The following is a 16,937-nucleotide window of genomic DNA, read 5'->3' on the forward strand; positions in this document are numbered from 1 at the left end:
ACAAGCAGTTCAGTTTTTGGGAGGTTAAGTAGGAGGTGATGGGCTTTCATCCATGTTGATATGTCAGAGAGACAGTCTGAGATTCGTGCTGAGACCGTGTGGTCGTCAGGTGGGAATGACAAATAGAGCTGGGTATCATCAGCATGACATTGGTATGAGAAGCCATGTGATCAGATGATCTGTCCCAGTGAGTTGGTGTATATGGCAAAGAGAAGAGGTCCCAGTACTGAACCTTGGGGGACCCCTGTGGCAAGGTGGTGCGCTGCAGAAGTGTGGCCAAGCCAGGATACTTTGGATGACCGACCAGTGAGATATGATTCAAACCAGGAGTGTGCTCTCCCTGTGATGCCCATGCTAGATAGTATGGACAAAAGGATACTGGGGTTGACAGTGTCAAATGCAGCCGATACGTTGAGCAGGATAAGTACAGAGGACTTAGCTGTTGCTCTGGCTTCTTTTAAGGCTTCTGTCACAGCCAACAGAGCTGTTTTTGGTGTCCACTTTTAAACCCAGATTGGTTTGGGTCAAGGAGGTTGTTATGTGAGAGGTAATTGGTGACTTGCTTAAAGACCGCCCTTTCAATGATTTTAGACAGAAACGGGAGGAGAGAGACCGGCTGATAGTTCTCCACATGAGTTGGAGGGAGGGAAGGTCTCTTGAGCAGTGGTGTAACCTGAGCTTGCTTGAATGTGGTAGGAAATGTCCCCGATGTCAATGAAGCATTGATCACATGCGTGACTGAGAATGGCTGACGCTTCCGCTGACGCTCCTTACTTTACTTTATTGGACACAGCCGTTCATGTGTTGGCTAATTGCACTTGGCTGAGACCGCCCACCGAGAGTTAACCAACAAGTGTTTTCAGAGAGGGGAGGGACCGCCCGTTCACAGCTCCTGAATACTCTGATTGCTTTGCGATGGCCCAATCGAGGCTACTAGGCAACAGGTTTCACCCACAGATGGGTTTTGATCACTTTCTCAACAACAACAGATATTGAATTTGGTAAGAAGCTTAGAAAAAACACTAGCAGACACAGTTCTTTCTGTGCAGTTCTGATACCTTCAGTGTGCTGTAGTGAGTTTTTTAAAGCTCTAACCTTAGTGAGAGGACAGCCCATCGAGAGTTAACCAGCAAGTGTTTTCAGAGAGGGTAGAGACCGCCTATTCACAGCCCCTGAAAACTCTGATTGCTTTGCGCTGGCCCAACTGAGGCTACTAGGCAACAGGTTTCACTGTGAGGGATGGGGGGTGAAACAGATAGTTAATATTGGGCATTAGTGTCTCACCAGATCCTGCTATGTCACCGTCTCTATCTGGCTACATGAGACGGACTAACTCATACCATGAGACTGAAATTCCTGGGGGGGGTCACAGGAATGCACCATACTGTGAGAGTGTTCAGGAGTAAACACATTCAATAATCTGTAACTAATCATAGGATGGGAGTAGGGTAAGTATCGGCAGTGCAGCATCATGCTGTTTATGGAGACATGGCTGAACTCATTGACTCTGGATTCAAATTTTTCACTGGGTGGATTAATCTCCATCGAGCCGACAGGACACAGGAGAGCGGTAAGAGGAAAGGAGGAGGGCTGGCTATGTTTGTGAATGACAGATGGTGTAAGTCTGGACACACCATGAGCAACTCTGCTGTAAGGACATTGAAATGTTACCTGTTAGCATGAGGCCATTTTATCTAACACAGGATTTTTCACACGTTTTTGTGTAGTGGCATATGTTCCCCCCTCTGCTAATTGTGATACGGCCTGTGATGTCCTGCACTCAGCTGTGAGCAGACTGCAGACACAGCACCCACAAGCCCTCTTCCTCATCTCTGGGGACTTTAATCATGCCTCTCCTTCCTCAACTCTGCTCAAATTCACCCAGTATGTTACCTGCCACACCAGAGACAATAAAATACTGGATCTATTTTATGCTAACACCAAAGAGGCATATAATTCAACACCCCTCCCTTCCATGGGGAGATCAGACAACAACCTGGTTCATCTCCGGCCTATGTATGAACCCCTTGTGCACAGACAACTAGATGTGACCTGTTAGCCCGTTTTTTTCATTGGAAGCTCAAGAACAAGCTGGAGAAATCGTTTATTAAAAAAGTATTTATTAGTGGTCACATGTAAAGTATATTGCAGCGCTGGACTCGGAGTGCCAGAGCTCCCGCAGGAAATCCGTCAGGCCGAGCCCCGATATCCGGAAACATGTCATATTTATATTCAGCTTTATCTCACAGAAGTTGTTTTCACACTTGTCAGAGTATAATTGGCCAGTCTTCAGTGGCATGATCAGGCCAACCGCTGTCCTTGTTGTGTTCTTTGGCTGTGATAAACAATGTGTGTATGTGTGAGTGCTGTTTTTAGGCGTGGATCTAATGTACCAGACCTATCTGCCCTAAAAGAGATGTTTTGTCTGACCCAGTTGTATATGTCATTCTAAGGTCTTGGACCCTTTTAAGGTCATCGATTGTGCAGTATGAGCAGAGTGGAAAAGTACCAGCTAGGAACATAGGTTATTTAGTAAAATACAGAATATGAATTTATAATGTCTAAGATCAAAGCCAATTAGAACAACTCCCCCTTTTGACATGATTTAATCATGTCAACTAAATGAGGTAGGACTGTTATATTCTGTATTGTGTAACACCTGTTAGCGGCAGCCAACTTAGCAGGTCCCCAAACTGCAAGTGGCCAACTACCTTGAGGTGCAGCACAACCAGACAGGAGATTCTTGTTATCCCCCTTTTGATATAACTTCATTATGTGAGCTGTTATGTGTAAGCTGTTCTTCTTGGCGATTATCAGCAGCAAGCAAGTTTTCATTGCATATGCATGTGTAAAACAATTGTAATGCGTTAGCTAAACCTTTCTGTATCAGGAGTGTTTATCATGATGCTGGGAACAGAAGCTCTTTCCCAGAATAGTTCAACCTTCATTACTCAACTGATCATAACTCTGCAATGAGCACATTTCTTAAAAGCTATAAGTATCACGCCTGTACGTGTATGCAAGGAATAAATCAATAAATGTTTTAATATTTCTTAAAATTAGTGTGTGTATGTGGCCCCTAACCCAATCTCTGTGTAGAATCTTAGTTAATTTTGGCCCAAAACTATATGTGGTTTGAGCAGTGTTGAGGACCTGCTAACCCATAAGTACCATTACAACACATAACAATCATTAACTAAACTACAACAATTTATAAAATATTGAAACTCCAAAAGTGCTTAAGGCAATTAACATTACCATCAGGATCGTCCACTGTTCTCAGCGAATAGGAGCGAAAAACCCGATTGCTGATATCCGGGAAAATTCTCCTATGGCCCCATTCCCCCTTGGCGACCGACCACTTAATTACCTTTCAGTGCCTAAGGTCCCGCTCCGAACAGCCAATTCACACCAATGGCAATGGACATATGTATGAATTCCTATGATTAGTAATTGGTCTACTTAAAATTCTTAAACTAAAGAGGAACATCACAAAACACAAAACAATACAGTACAGACATTTAAACATGATGTGAATATGAAGATATGACCCTGTTGAGAACAGATGAGTAATGATAGTGTAAAAACTGACAATTTCTTTTGAGTGAAAATTTTATGATAACATTGTGCAGAGTGGTGCAGTGCAGCTCAGTCTCTTCTGGTCCAATCCTGTCACTGCTTGGTGTTTGGTTGTCCTTCTCGCTGAACCTCAGTTCAGCAGTCTGAGCTAACTAGGAAGGAGAGGTTACCAGCACTTCACTTCCACAAAGGGGTCTTTACCACCCATTTTCCCTAACTAATCTTTTTCTTTGGGACAATTCAGGAGATAATTCAGATTATTTTGTTGACAGTGGTTGAAGGTTGTGTGGTTGTTCAACCATTATCTTGGCATGATGATCATGCCTCCCAGAATTTCAGACTGACGTCTTGTCAGTCACTTGGCTGTGAGTCCTGTAGAGATTCTGCTGCTGATGCAGTTAATTTAAGCTGTGGATGAATGTTAGCAGGAGAGAGAACCGAGCAGCACAACATTTCATTTTCACAATGTTCTATATTCAGGAATTCCCTTTTAACAGGTTTAATCCCAGTATTCATTGGTCGACCAATTAAGTTTTAATATGAACCCCAAACAAAAACAAATAAATAAACCGAAAAAAAAAAATAAATAAATAAAATAAATGAAATGAAATGAAAAACAAAACAACTGGCCAGTTGATAGAAACCATGTTTTAGGACAGTACCTTTAGACTCACCAACCTGCTGTACAACATTAATGAGAAATCCAGTACCATCAACTTTTTCTGTGGAAAAAACTTCAAACCATTTAGAGAACATAGCAAGACAAAGACAAAACACAAGACAACATAGAACAAAAGACAAAAGGAAGACAAAGACTCACAGAATTTTGGGAAAAACTTGAGAAGTGTTAGTAAACTATGATTAATTGTTGTGTCTCCACCCCCCCGATGAGACTTAGTCTCATCCGTATGTTAGTTCTGCTGAACTTCCACTGCAGTTTCTGCTCCTGTGTTGCTGCTGCAGGACAGAAATGTTTGTGGTTAGATTTCATTTTGGGAGAAGCACAGCATCAAGAAAGCAGTCATTTCTTCTCAATGAGTAACTGATTAACCTTTTTGGGATAAATATTGTCTGTCCTCTTAATTCAACTCAGAGTGCTTTTGATAAAATTTCAGCATGATCTGCTTAATTCTCACTTGTTACTTTATACTAAATTCTATTTAATTCTTACCAGTGGCTGTGTTTCGTGATGCTGAGCCATCCACAGACAGTTCAGGATCAGCATTAATTTTAAATTTTTTATTTTAAATTTTAAATTTTTTTTCCATTTGAATTAGACGCACTTCATGTGGTACCAACAGTGTGACATCAGAGTTTCTTATAACATCACATGATACAATAACATATTTCCATACAAATTAGATTCAAAGACAAAGGTTTATTCTATTTTTCTATTTGTCTTAATTCCTCATTTATTTATTTTTTAGATGAGCCATGTGGCCTTGTGCTGCTAACTTTTTCCTTAGCAGTGCCACAGCATCGCGCTTGTGTTGTCAGACATCAGATCTTTGGTTGGTTATTGATCACTGTTACCTTGCATGCATGCTTTGATCTAAGGGCCCAGATTCTTGATATTATTTTGTAATATTTTTCTTTGCTCGTAGCAGTTTTGGAATGTTAGCTAAATTGTTCAGGATCCTTCTTGTTTTTTCTTGACATGAATTAGACCTTTAATCGTGCAGTTCAAAGCTCTGTGCTTTACCTTACTTAGAGCAGCTCTGCCTCAGTTTATTATGTTTTACTTAATCTTTACTTCTTTCTTCCAGTATGTGTGGATGTATGTGGGTGTGTGTGTGTGTGTGTCTGTATGTGGCCTTGGGTTTCACTATTTTGTTTTATTTTCTTCTATCTTGTGAAGCACTTTGTGTTACATTTTCTTGTATGAAAAGTGTTATGAAAATAAAGTTTGATTGATTGATTGATTGATTGATTGATTGATTAAGTGCACCAGATTAAACAACTTGGGTCATCTCCCATGTAATTTCTCGAATGGACCAGAGCACATGATTAAAACTGTTCTCACAGAACATTTTATTCATCCCATTCATGTCCTTTTCTTTCGACCAACATGTCATGACTGAGCACAGATTGGATTGTACATATTGTTTCTCAATAAATTGCAATTGAAGTGGATTGTTGCCATTTTTCAGAGATCTTTTAGTCACCTGGTGTGGAGTGGTGGGAAGAGAGGGTGTGTCCAGATTACTGTTGTAGTTCTTTGTCACTTGAGCTTTTAATGTCTGACTTGCACACCGGAGAGGTGTGAAAATTAGTTATTGTAACCATTATTGTTTCTGCTACTGTGGTTCTACAGTCTAGTCTCCACAGTAGTGTTTTCCTTTGGTTTCATTGTCAGTGGTCCGTTCAGTCTCTGATAGAGTTTTAGTCCCCGTGGTCTAGTCTTTGTCAGTAGGTGAGGTTCCTAAGTCAGTCCGGACCTCAGTTAATGTTCTTCCGGCAGGATCTTGAGCCTGAGTACAGTGATCCTTGTGGATCCAGTTACTCAGTCTATTCTCGGTCAACCATACCTTTACACAATGTGTTGTAGCTTCTGTGTCCTGTCCATATAGGAGAGGACCAGTTAAGTTTGTTCACTTTCCTGGTCCTGTTCCTTGGTGAGTATTTATGTAACCTGTTGAGATATCCTCATCACCGTGTTATTCTGTTGTTTCACATTCACACAAGTTTCCATACTGTAGTACAACAAGGGGTGAGCCTGTTGAGCCTGTTTGCTTCTTGACATGGCAAATTTAGTAGTCCAGTTAGAGCTACTATTTTGCCTTAATGATTCCTCCAGAGTCCTGTGGAATGCTTTTTTATTTTTTTCGTTCCATGCTTGCTTTTCAGATGGTGCCGCTGCTTCGTGAAGTTCTTTAATGTTTTCTAAACATAATTCTCGTTGTGATTTTTCCTCCAATGTTTTCTGAGACATCTGGTTAAATGCAGTATACCTTGCTTTTGTTTTTGCTGCCTTATCTGCCGCATTGTTGCCTCTCGCTACTCTCCCATCTCCCTTTTGATGTCCTCTGCACTTGAATATAGCAACTTGTTTTGGTTCAAGTATGGCATAATACAGTTCGAGTAATTGATTCAAGTGTTTAACCGGGGTGCCTGCTGAGGTCACAAAGCCTTTCCTTTTCCAGTGATACATGTCTGGTATAGAGGCATGTCTTTAACTGTAAACACTGTTTTTGTTTTCATTTCACTCATTTATTCAATGTTTATTGTTATATTAATTAATAGTTATCTGCAGGGTTAGAATTTGCTAATAGTATTAATATAGTGTTCATCTGTACAGCTCTCTGGTTGCTGTGGCTGTTTTTAAATGTGCCATGAAAACAAACCTTGACTTGACTTGTTATGAGTCAGACTTACTGCAGCACAGCTGTCTTTAAATAGCTAAATTATTTTAGAGTTTTCTTCTTTAAGAAACTCATTGGTGATATCTGACTCTCGTTGTGCCTTTTATTGCCGTGTTTTTGTTAATTTCCTAATAATCTAACTCACTTTAAACCTTTATATAAAGCATTTTGCTGCTCTGTTAAGATAACAGATCCATTGATTCATAGATCTGCTGCAGTTAAATAGTTAAATGGTTTAATGAGATTAGATATAAATACTGATGATAAATATTAACTCAGAATTGGTTAAAAGAAGCAGAGGAGAAGTATTTAGATCAGCTAAATTTTAAGTCATGTTACTGTGATCTCTAACACAATAAAGGCTAACCTTTAATGCTTTAAGATGGTAAGAAACTGTCTGACACCTATCTGTCTGACCTTGCTGTTAAATCCTGATATTTTCTAATATGTCATATGGTCTGATTGTCCGGTCTCAGACCTGCTTCAGGAGGAAATCATAAAGTCTCAATTTGTAGAACATCTTTTGTTCAGGCAGTTTTTCAATTAAAGGATCAAAGATTTAAATGCTATGTTTGTTTGTCTGACTTTAACTTTTTAAGAGAGCTGTTAAATCTTAATTCAACAACAAACTGGTTCTAATGTTTAGTTATAAACAGTCTGTTCTTCCTGGATTTATTTTGGATTTTTTTATTTTGTTATCTCTTCACTGTGATACTTGCATTGAAAAGCGGATTTCAGATTGTCCATTCAATTTGGTATTTCTCCCATTCATCCATCCATCCATTTTCTATACCGTCAGTCCGTTAATCGGGTAGCGGGGGGGCTGGAGCCTATCCCAGCAGTCATCGAGCGAAAGGCGGGGTACACCCTGGACAGGTCGCCAGTCCATCACAGGGCCACACATAGAGACAAACGAGACAAACAACCATGCACACTCACACTCACTCCTAAGGACAATTTAGAGTCACCAATTAACCTAACATGCATGTTTTTGGATGGTGGGAGGAAGCCGGAGAACCCGGAGAGAACCCACGCATACACGGGGAGAACATGCAAACTCCACACAGAAAGGCCCCAGGCGGGGATTAAACCTGGAACCCTCTTGCTGTGAGGCGACGGTGCTAACCACCACACCACCGTGCAGCCCCTTCTCCCATTCAAATTTATTTTAAAATAAATTAATTGTTGAATTGATGATAAATGCTCTAGTAAAAACTTCCATTATCATTGTACATTTTTCGACTAAATAACTATATGTAACTCTGGTACTCTTTAAGTACAGGCCAATGATCAATCAGAATCTGTCCTCACTCTCAGGGCTGAATGGGGGAAGAAGGAAGCAGGGTTGGGATGTTATAATCTTAGGGTGAGAGCATTTATGACAAAGCTAAGGATATCTAACCTTGTCTTTTCCAATTCCACATGTCCACATGTACAGCCTAAGCTGTTTATGCTGAATCTGTATAAATGGTCAGTTTTTTCTTTTGCTAAATGGCATGCTTCTGTTATTGAGCGTGATGTTAGGAAGATGTGTCTTATCTTCCAATGTAGTAGGATGTGTCCCTGGAAAAGATGACGTTGTGTGTGGCACGTGCTGTGGTAGTGGTGCAGAGGACTGCGTCTGAATAGAGAATTTAACTTCTCCTAAAAAAAAAAATGCTGACAGTCTGCAAGAAATGTTCTTTTTTTTCGTCTTTATCTGCCCTTGCTTTCTGGAATAAACCTGCCTCCTTTAGCTTTGCTGTTGCTTGATTCCTACTGCCTGTTGCTTGTTTTGAAAACATAAAGAAATCACTCAGTTGCGGTGGAGCACTTTCACACCCTCCAAACATTCCTCTCTCTTGCATTTCTCTCGTTCAGTTTACAAATCTATCTGTCCCTTTTTTTTCGTCTTCTCTTGGAACTTTTTTTTTTTTTTTCTGCCATCTCGTCAACGTGTCAAATAATACCGACCCAAATGAGCCGGGTTTACATGTTTTCCACTTATCAACCAAGGTTTGTGACATATTCAGATATTTCACACGTGTTAATCAGAATGGGTGAATGGCGCAATGCCCGAGTGTTGGACCCGACCAAGAAGCTTCTACACAGAATCTTTTACTCTGTGCGCATGATCGCTGGGGGTTCTCCCAGTCTCTTCACTCGTTTTAATTCACCAATCTCTGTAACACCCTAACTAAATTCCCCTTTAATTTGTAGTCCAATGCCCCCCTTTTACAGAACCACTTGAGATCTGTGTCAGTGTAGGAATTCTCCAGCAGTCTCTATTGCTAGATACACTTCCACAATTCCGCCGATTGCAGATAAGGTCCAAGCGCCATTTGCACAGAAATTACTCACATCGCCGGTTGTGTAGTAATACAGACCCACCGCCGATTGTAGATAAGGTCCAAGCGCCACTTGCACAGAAATTACTCACACCGCGATAGCGGACTAATAGACCCCAGCCCATTGGCTCATATACTTCCTATTCAGTTTAGAAGACAGGATGAATTTTATGTCTTTTATTTGGCCAAATTGTACTAAACGAGGACACAAATCACTCTTCCTATGTGAGACTATGTGTTTATACTTTACATGTGACCACCTAGTAAACCTGCAGACACAAATTTTGTGCTTTTGATTTAGTGATCGGAGGACATCCTAATTCAGACAATTTAATTTAGAATGACCCAATGTGCAGAAATTTCACATATCCTGATACAAGAGGTTTTCTGCTCACCTTGTGTTTTAGGCGCCTTGAATTGTCTGAAGAAGGGTCCCCTCCACTCAGCTCCAGAAGTCCTCGATCGGACACTGTCTCAGAGTCAGCCAATCCGGGTCACGGCACCAATTGTTAGCCCGGTTTTTTCATTGGAAGCTCAAGAACAAGCTGGAGAAATCGTTTATTAAAAAAGTATTTATTAGTGGTCACATGTAAAGTATATTGCAGCGCTGGACTCGGAGTGCCAGAGCTCCCGCAGGAAATCCGTCAGGCCGAGCCCCGATATCCGGAAACATGTCATATTTATATTCAGCTTTATCTCACAGAAGTTGTTTTCACACTTGTCAGAGTATAATTGGCCAGTCTTCAGTGGCATGATCAGGCCAACCGCTGTCCTTGTTGTGTTCTTTGGCTGTGATAAACAATGTGTGTATGTGTGAGTGCTGTTTTTAGGCGTGGATCTAATGTACCAGACCTATCTGCCCTAAAAGAGATGTTTTGTCTGACCCAGTTGTATATGTCATTCTAAGGTCTTGGACCCTTTTAAGGTCATCGATTGTGCAGTATGAGCAGAGTGGAAAAGTACCAGCTAGAAACATAGGTTATTTAGTCAAATACAGAATATGAATTTATAATGTCTAAGATCAAAGCCAATTATAACAGACCCGAGACTGAAGAGGCTCCGAGGGACTGTTTGGAATCAACTGTGTGGGTGGAACTCTGTGATCCTCATGGGGAGAACACTGCATCACGGACTATATCAACTTCTGCATGGAGAACACGGTACCCACCATGACTGTAAGGTGTTTCTCCAAAAATAAACCCTTTCAGTTTGGAAATAAACAGACTGTGCAGAGGGAGCTCAGGTGGAAGATCAGAGAGGGGAAGAACCGATACAGTAAGAAAATGGTGCATCAGCGGAGTCTGGAAAGACTGGACTCCCAGACTGAGGGGGATCAGAAGTGGGTGAATGATCTGAACCTATTCATCAACAGGTTTGATCAGACATCTAACAAGGAGCAGCACAGGTGGGCCAGGCAACGGCAAGCCCCGAACCCAGGCCTGACAGTGGACAACCATGCACACAACACAAAGACATATACTCAAACAGACACAAAGACACACACTCACGCAGATACAAAGACACGAACATCCAGCCACACACTTGCTCACTCAGAAGCCCCCAGGGGCCACGCAGCAGCCAGCCAAATAGACCGGCCAGTGCCCAGCCCCTCCCCTCCCCACCCAAGGCACAGAGCAGCCCCAGACCCAGAACGATCAGTTCCTTCTCATGGTAACCCTGCCCCCAATGAGGAAAAGCACCCCCCCATTGATTTTTTTGAGGGACCAGACATTATCTCATTACTGATATGGTCTGATAGAAGATTTCTGAATTGATTAATATATAGATATTTTTTCCAATTCATGACAATAATTTTCTTTGTAATACATAAGGCAGTGAAGACCATATGTACCAAGTTAATTTCCATGCCGATGTTGCCCATGTGACCTAGTATACATAGTGTGGTGCAAGTTGGAACTCCACACTTGAGCTATGTCGATAAGTCTTCACATACCTCGAGCCAGAATTTTTGTTCCAGTGCACAAAACCACAAAGCTTGCATGTAATCATCGGATGTTTTATCTGTGCACTACTTTAAAAAAAAGAAAGAAGGTTTTGATAGAGGAAATAATTACATCTCAATGTTAATCAGACATGTTAGTGCCATCCGTGTGGGGAAGCAATACTGTTATATAAGAGCTTTTATTTCCAGCTGAAGCTGCAGACTATCAGATTCTTAATCTACAGGCCTGTTGTTTGATCAACCATTGATATCTGATATAACACATGGTGTTTTGATTTCCATGGTTTGTGAGCGCCTCAGGTCTGAATGGGTTAAACACTGCAGTTACTTATGTTAATCTCAAGTTCTTGAACAGAAGGCAACTGGACCTATTTCCCTGCTACCTGAGGATGTTTTGTGTGGGAGACCTGGGTTCAAATCTCCTGCATGAAAGGTAATACCTCCAGTAGGGGTCCTTAGGCAAGACGCCTTACCCTAACTGCCTACCTGTAAGTCGCTTTGGATAAAAGCGTCTGCCAAATGCATAAACATAAACATAACATAACATGTTTCCTTCCTACCTTTCAGATACCTCACATCTGAAAGGCCATTTCAGTTTTTATTAGCTGGTTGAAAGCTGGTTTCAAGCTTAAGAGCTATTGGGAAATTCACACTTTAAGACTCATTAAGTGTTTGTCACTGAGCTTTTTGGCCATTTTGTGGGTTGTTCAGATCATTATCACCTGTGACTTGTTGACCTGCCTGACTAATGTGATGATATGGTCACATGATTCAGGGTGTGAATGGTTGTGAAACCACTTGGGAAGGAGAGTCAAATCTGCATTGTAAGGGTTAGGTAGGTGATACCCGAGGCAGAAATGTTCAAGTCATTTTCCCAAGTCTAAGTCAAGTCTTTGTGTTTGAGTCCAAGTCAAGTATCAAGTCTTTAGATCCAACTCAGGTCTCAAATGACTGAAATTAACGTTCTATCATTACACACATGTCATTTGGTCTCGATAAGACTGCATTGCTATATGTTATGGCATGAAAGTAGGGCTGCCACTATTAGTCACGATTATGTCGACTATTAAAATCGTGGATGAATAATTTAACAGTCGATGTGTCTTTTTTTTTTTTTAAAACTGTGTTTTTCTCTCCAAACTGCTACGGGGCACTGCTATTTTTGTTCTGTTTCCTCTTCTTTTCTCTTCCTCTTTTTATATTTGAAGTGCCAAGTGTGGCGTGACTGTTTAATAAAACAGTGGCTCAGTTTGGGCATACGTGCTGCGCGTCATCAACAACAGTTTAAGTGGCAGACGCCTGTGAGAAAAAAATGCATTTTAATGTGGAGATATTTTTATTGCAGCCCAGCGTACTACTTGGATAGCAAGGAAGTCGTGCGCAGAAAAAAAATAAAACACCCGGTTAATTTTCAAAATAATAACAGTAATAAATAATTTTCTGTGGTAACTTGCCCTTACTTCATAAGTCACCATAACGGTCCGTCAAAAAGCCTCAGAATGCTCCATTTTTAAAAAAAACCTTGGTACAATAATTCCACACAAAATAAGAAAATAAGAAAAATGCTTCATTAAAAAGTGTTGAATGTAGGGTATTAAAATATAAGTGTAAAAATGTACAATATTAACAATATTATTGAGGTTAGCATTAAGGTGCAGGTGAGTGAGATAGTCCAGTTGTTTATATTCTTCACTAAAGAGAAAACAGGAGGAAAAGGCTGAGCCAAACCAAGCTCATCTTTGGGCCGAGCAGCAAGAAGAGGAGCAGTGATAGAGGGAGAGCAGGTACTATAAAAGGAAGAGACTATGCCAGAACTGTATACGTTTTAAAAGTCAGATGTATAATGCATGATATTTGAAGTATTGTGTAAGATTATAATAGAAATGTGTTCAAAAGCTGGTTTTCCTTAACAAGAGTGAACAGATTAGGCACTGTCAACATGATAGTGTAATAGAGCTTGGGTATCTATTTTAAATACTGAAGGGAATATGAAGCATTTGTATATATTATCCCTCTGTCCCAGGACAGTTCATTCCTATTTATTCCTCATCCATGACTTGATGAAATTCATTCTCCAATTTTACAATGTAACTCATTTGCAAATAATTTAGGATGAGGCTGATGTTCTCTAATAACAAACAAAACAAATAAGCCTAAAAGTCATGATGTTGCTTTTGTTCCTTTAAGACTCACTCTTAATGGACACGTAATGGCCAGATTTAAATAACTGAATTAAAAAATTTCCAGGGGAACATATCCCTGAACCCGACTAGAAGTTCTGACATAACAGTCTTCAGCAGACCTTTCTCTTATTGAAAAGTTACATTTTTTTTACTGTCACTTATAAATCCATTGAAACAGCTGTTTGTTGTCAGGGGCAGAACCTGTCCTCCTCTGTGTCTCTCTGGCTTAAACAGGCCTTCTCTGTGCTTTCCCTCACTCATGATGTCTAAAGCAGGCATGTTTCACCGCAGCAAGCCAGAATCTCATATTTTACACTGGATTTTGATCATGTAATGTGTGACTGGCAACTAGCAGCTCTCTCAGCACAGCACAGCCTCTCTGTCTCTCAGTCTCGACGGGCAGCAGCTTGGTACCCACCAAAATTTCTTCAGAAATTTTCTCGCATCATTATAAACTGCAGGATCAAAATTGATCAGAGCATGGTCACTTAAGAGAGCTATTTCAATCCAGTGTGAAGAAATGCCATGTGTCACGTTTTGATTATCATGTTTTCAGGTTCTTTATCATGTTTTCAGGTTAATTTCTTGTCATGTTTTTTTCCCCTGTGACTTAGTTCACTCAAGTTACCTGTTTTCTGTTCCACAGCTCCACCTCGTCACCAATCACCTCCCCACAGTATGTAGTTTCCAGGTTCACTCACAGTCATCGCGAAATCCTCACTCAACCTTTCCATGATTGAAGTCACGCTGCGCCTCATAGCCACAGTTAAATTCATAATCTTGTTATTCGTGGTCTTGTTTGATTGTTTCTCCATAGTTAAGCATTTTTGATAATCTGGATCAGCCGCGTCTTTTGTTCTTACCTTGTGTGCCTTTTTTGGAATAAAACTTTGAAGTCTGCATCTGGGTCCTCCCTCCCTGCACCTTGAACCCTGACACCATGAAATCTTGTTTGAAGTATATAAATGTATTTGGAAATATGTGTGCTTGCTCTGTACCACAGGATACAATAACAGACATTAATAACTGGCTGTGAAGCCTGAACTTCTTATGCATAACATTTTTCAGTGCAATTTCAGTGCATTTTTCAGTTTCTTTGACAGTGTCAACCTGGAATTTTATCAGGTGTCCCTGAAATGGTAAAAGTAAGATATTTTAAAACAGCAATTACATTAACGTTAACCTACATCCACATAGACTTGGTTTAGCAATTAATTTGGTAACTGTTAACCAATGCTTCTTAACCAAAGTCCTCCCCAAATTTCACAGGCTGCTGCAGATACGTCAATACGCGCCAAGTTTCTCTTTCACATTACAAAGAGACTGACCTGTGCTTGTGCGTTTTCAGGTGCCTGATGAAGTTGGACATATTGCTGTCCGCATGAACGCTTTATAACCAAATGTGACAACATATGGCACAGTTCCAGATGAGCTTGACGCTGCCATGGTTACAGTAGTTTTGATATCAGTAGCATCAGTAGATACTTGAAAAGCTTGCAGAGGCAATTTACAGCTTCAAGGAATATCCCAGCGATCAAGAATTCAATGATGTTGCAAATGCACTGATTCAAAACATCCATGCATTGAACCAGGTTCTGTCAATGGATGTAACGGATGGAAAAATAGTCTTAAGTTCAAAATACACAAGGCTGACAGCTTTGCTTTGCGGTAAGACGTATTGCATCACTTCCTGTTGCTTTGTGTGTGCACTGTGACAGTTCTCGCTCCTCTTGAACTACTAATAATCACCTTATTTCTCCCTATAATTTACACATCTTGCATAGTTAACTCTATCCCATACTTGTTATATTCTAACGCTCACTCTTACAGATCTTTAGTTTTTATTTTTCACTTTTTAGCTGTGTGTCTGGTTCTCTAGCTTAGCATGGCTACCAGTTCTCTTCCTCTATCTCCTGCTTTCACCTGCTCCGTGTGTCAGATGTTTAGTTACTCCTCTGCCTCCTTTAGTGGTAATGGTACATGTAACAAATGTAGTCTTTTTGTAGTTTTTGGAGGCAAGGTTATCTGAATTGGACGCTCGGCTCTGCACTGTTGAAAATCACCCGATAGCGAGCCAGGCCCCTTTAGTCAGTGCGGAGCCACCTAGCGTAGCTAGCTCTGTTAGTCGTCCCCGAGCAGATCCCGAGCAGCCGGGACTTAAGAGTGGCTGGGTGACTGTCAGGAAGAGGAATCATAGTCCTAAAGTCAAGCCCGTGGTTCACCATCAACCTGTCCACGTTTCAAATAGATTTTCCCCACTCAGCGACACACCCGCTGAGGACAAAACCCTGGTAATTGGCAGCTCTATAGTCAGAAACGTGGCATTAGCGACACCAGCGACCATAGTCAAATGCATTCCAGGGGCCGGAGCGGGCGACATAGAATCCTATTTAAAACTGCTGGCTAAGGCTAAACGTAAATACGGTAAAATAGTTCACGTTGGCGGTAATGACACCCGGTTATGCCAATCAGACGTCACTAAAATTAATGTTGCATCGGTGTGTAATGTTTCCAAAACATTCCAACAAACGACTCTGTAGTTTTCTCTGGACCCCTGCCAAATCTGACCAGTGATGACATGTTTAGCCGCATGTCCTCATTCAATCGCTGGTTGTCTAGATGGTGGCCAGCAAACAACGTGGGCTACATAGACAATTGGAAATCTTTCTGGGGAAAACTTTTGATTAAACTGATTAAAAGAGACTGTATCCATCCCACTTTGGAAGGAGCAGCTCTCACTTCTAGAAATGTGGACAAATTTATTAGTCATCCAAAAACATGACAACCCATGGTTGAGACCTGTGGGTTTCAAAAGATACCGAGCTTCCTGCTGATTATGTTCCTGCTCTCTGTACATCTGCCGTGGGACCCAAGTGCTGAGCCCCATATGAGTTGGTTTTGAGATGTGGTGAATAATCAGTCACTCTCTCTATCAGGCTTCTCTGTGATCAGACAAAAACTGACACTGGGAAAAATCATATCATTGAAAACCATACCATCATTACAGGAAACTCAGAAACTCAAACGGAACTGCTGACAGTGTACTTAATTTCTCTTACTTGTATGTGTGTTATAACCCTGCTGTGAGGAAGCACAGGCTGTATGAAACTTTTAAAATTGTTAATCCCTCATAGGTCCACTGGGACCAAAGTTAAAGCTGCAAGAACTTTTTTGTGAACTTTTGTATATCAGAAGCATTGTTGCAAAGAGAGATCAATTAATTATTTTCCTGTAGGATTCAAATCAAATTCAGATTCAAATTGAAATTGGGTTTTCTGAGATGTGGTTACAGACATTTACACCTTAGACTGTATTTTCAGTATCAGGATACAGCAAGTGTTTTTGACAATACAGACCCATAGGAAGGGGAGGAGGGGTGCTTTTTTATGTCAAAAATAGTTTAAAATGTGAACATGTTTTGTTTGTGTGTAGGCTTGAAAATAATTTTCTCCCAACAGAGGTCATTTAATATTATAGGAGAAGTATAAGGCTATTGGTGATTTGAAATGTAATTACATAATGA

The sequence above is a fragment of the Leuresthes tenuis genome, unplaced genomic scaffold (assembly GCF_036924035.1).
Source record: "Leuresthes tenuis unplaced genomic scaffold, fLeuTen1.0.hap1 SCAF_14, whole genome shotgun sequence".
Taxonomy (NCBI): Eukaryota; Metazoa; Chordata; class Actinopteri; order Atheriniformes; family Atherinopsidae; genus Leuresthes; species Leuresthes tenuis.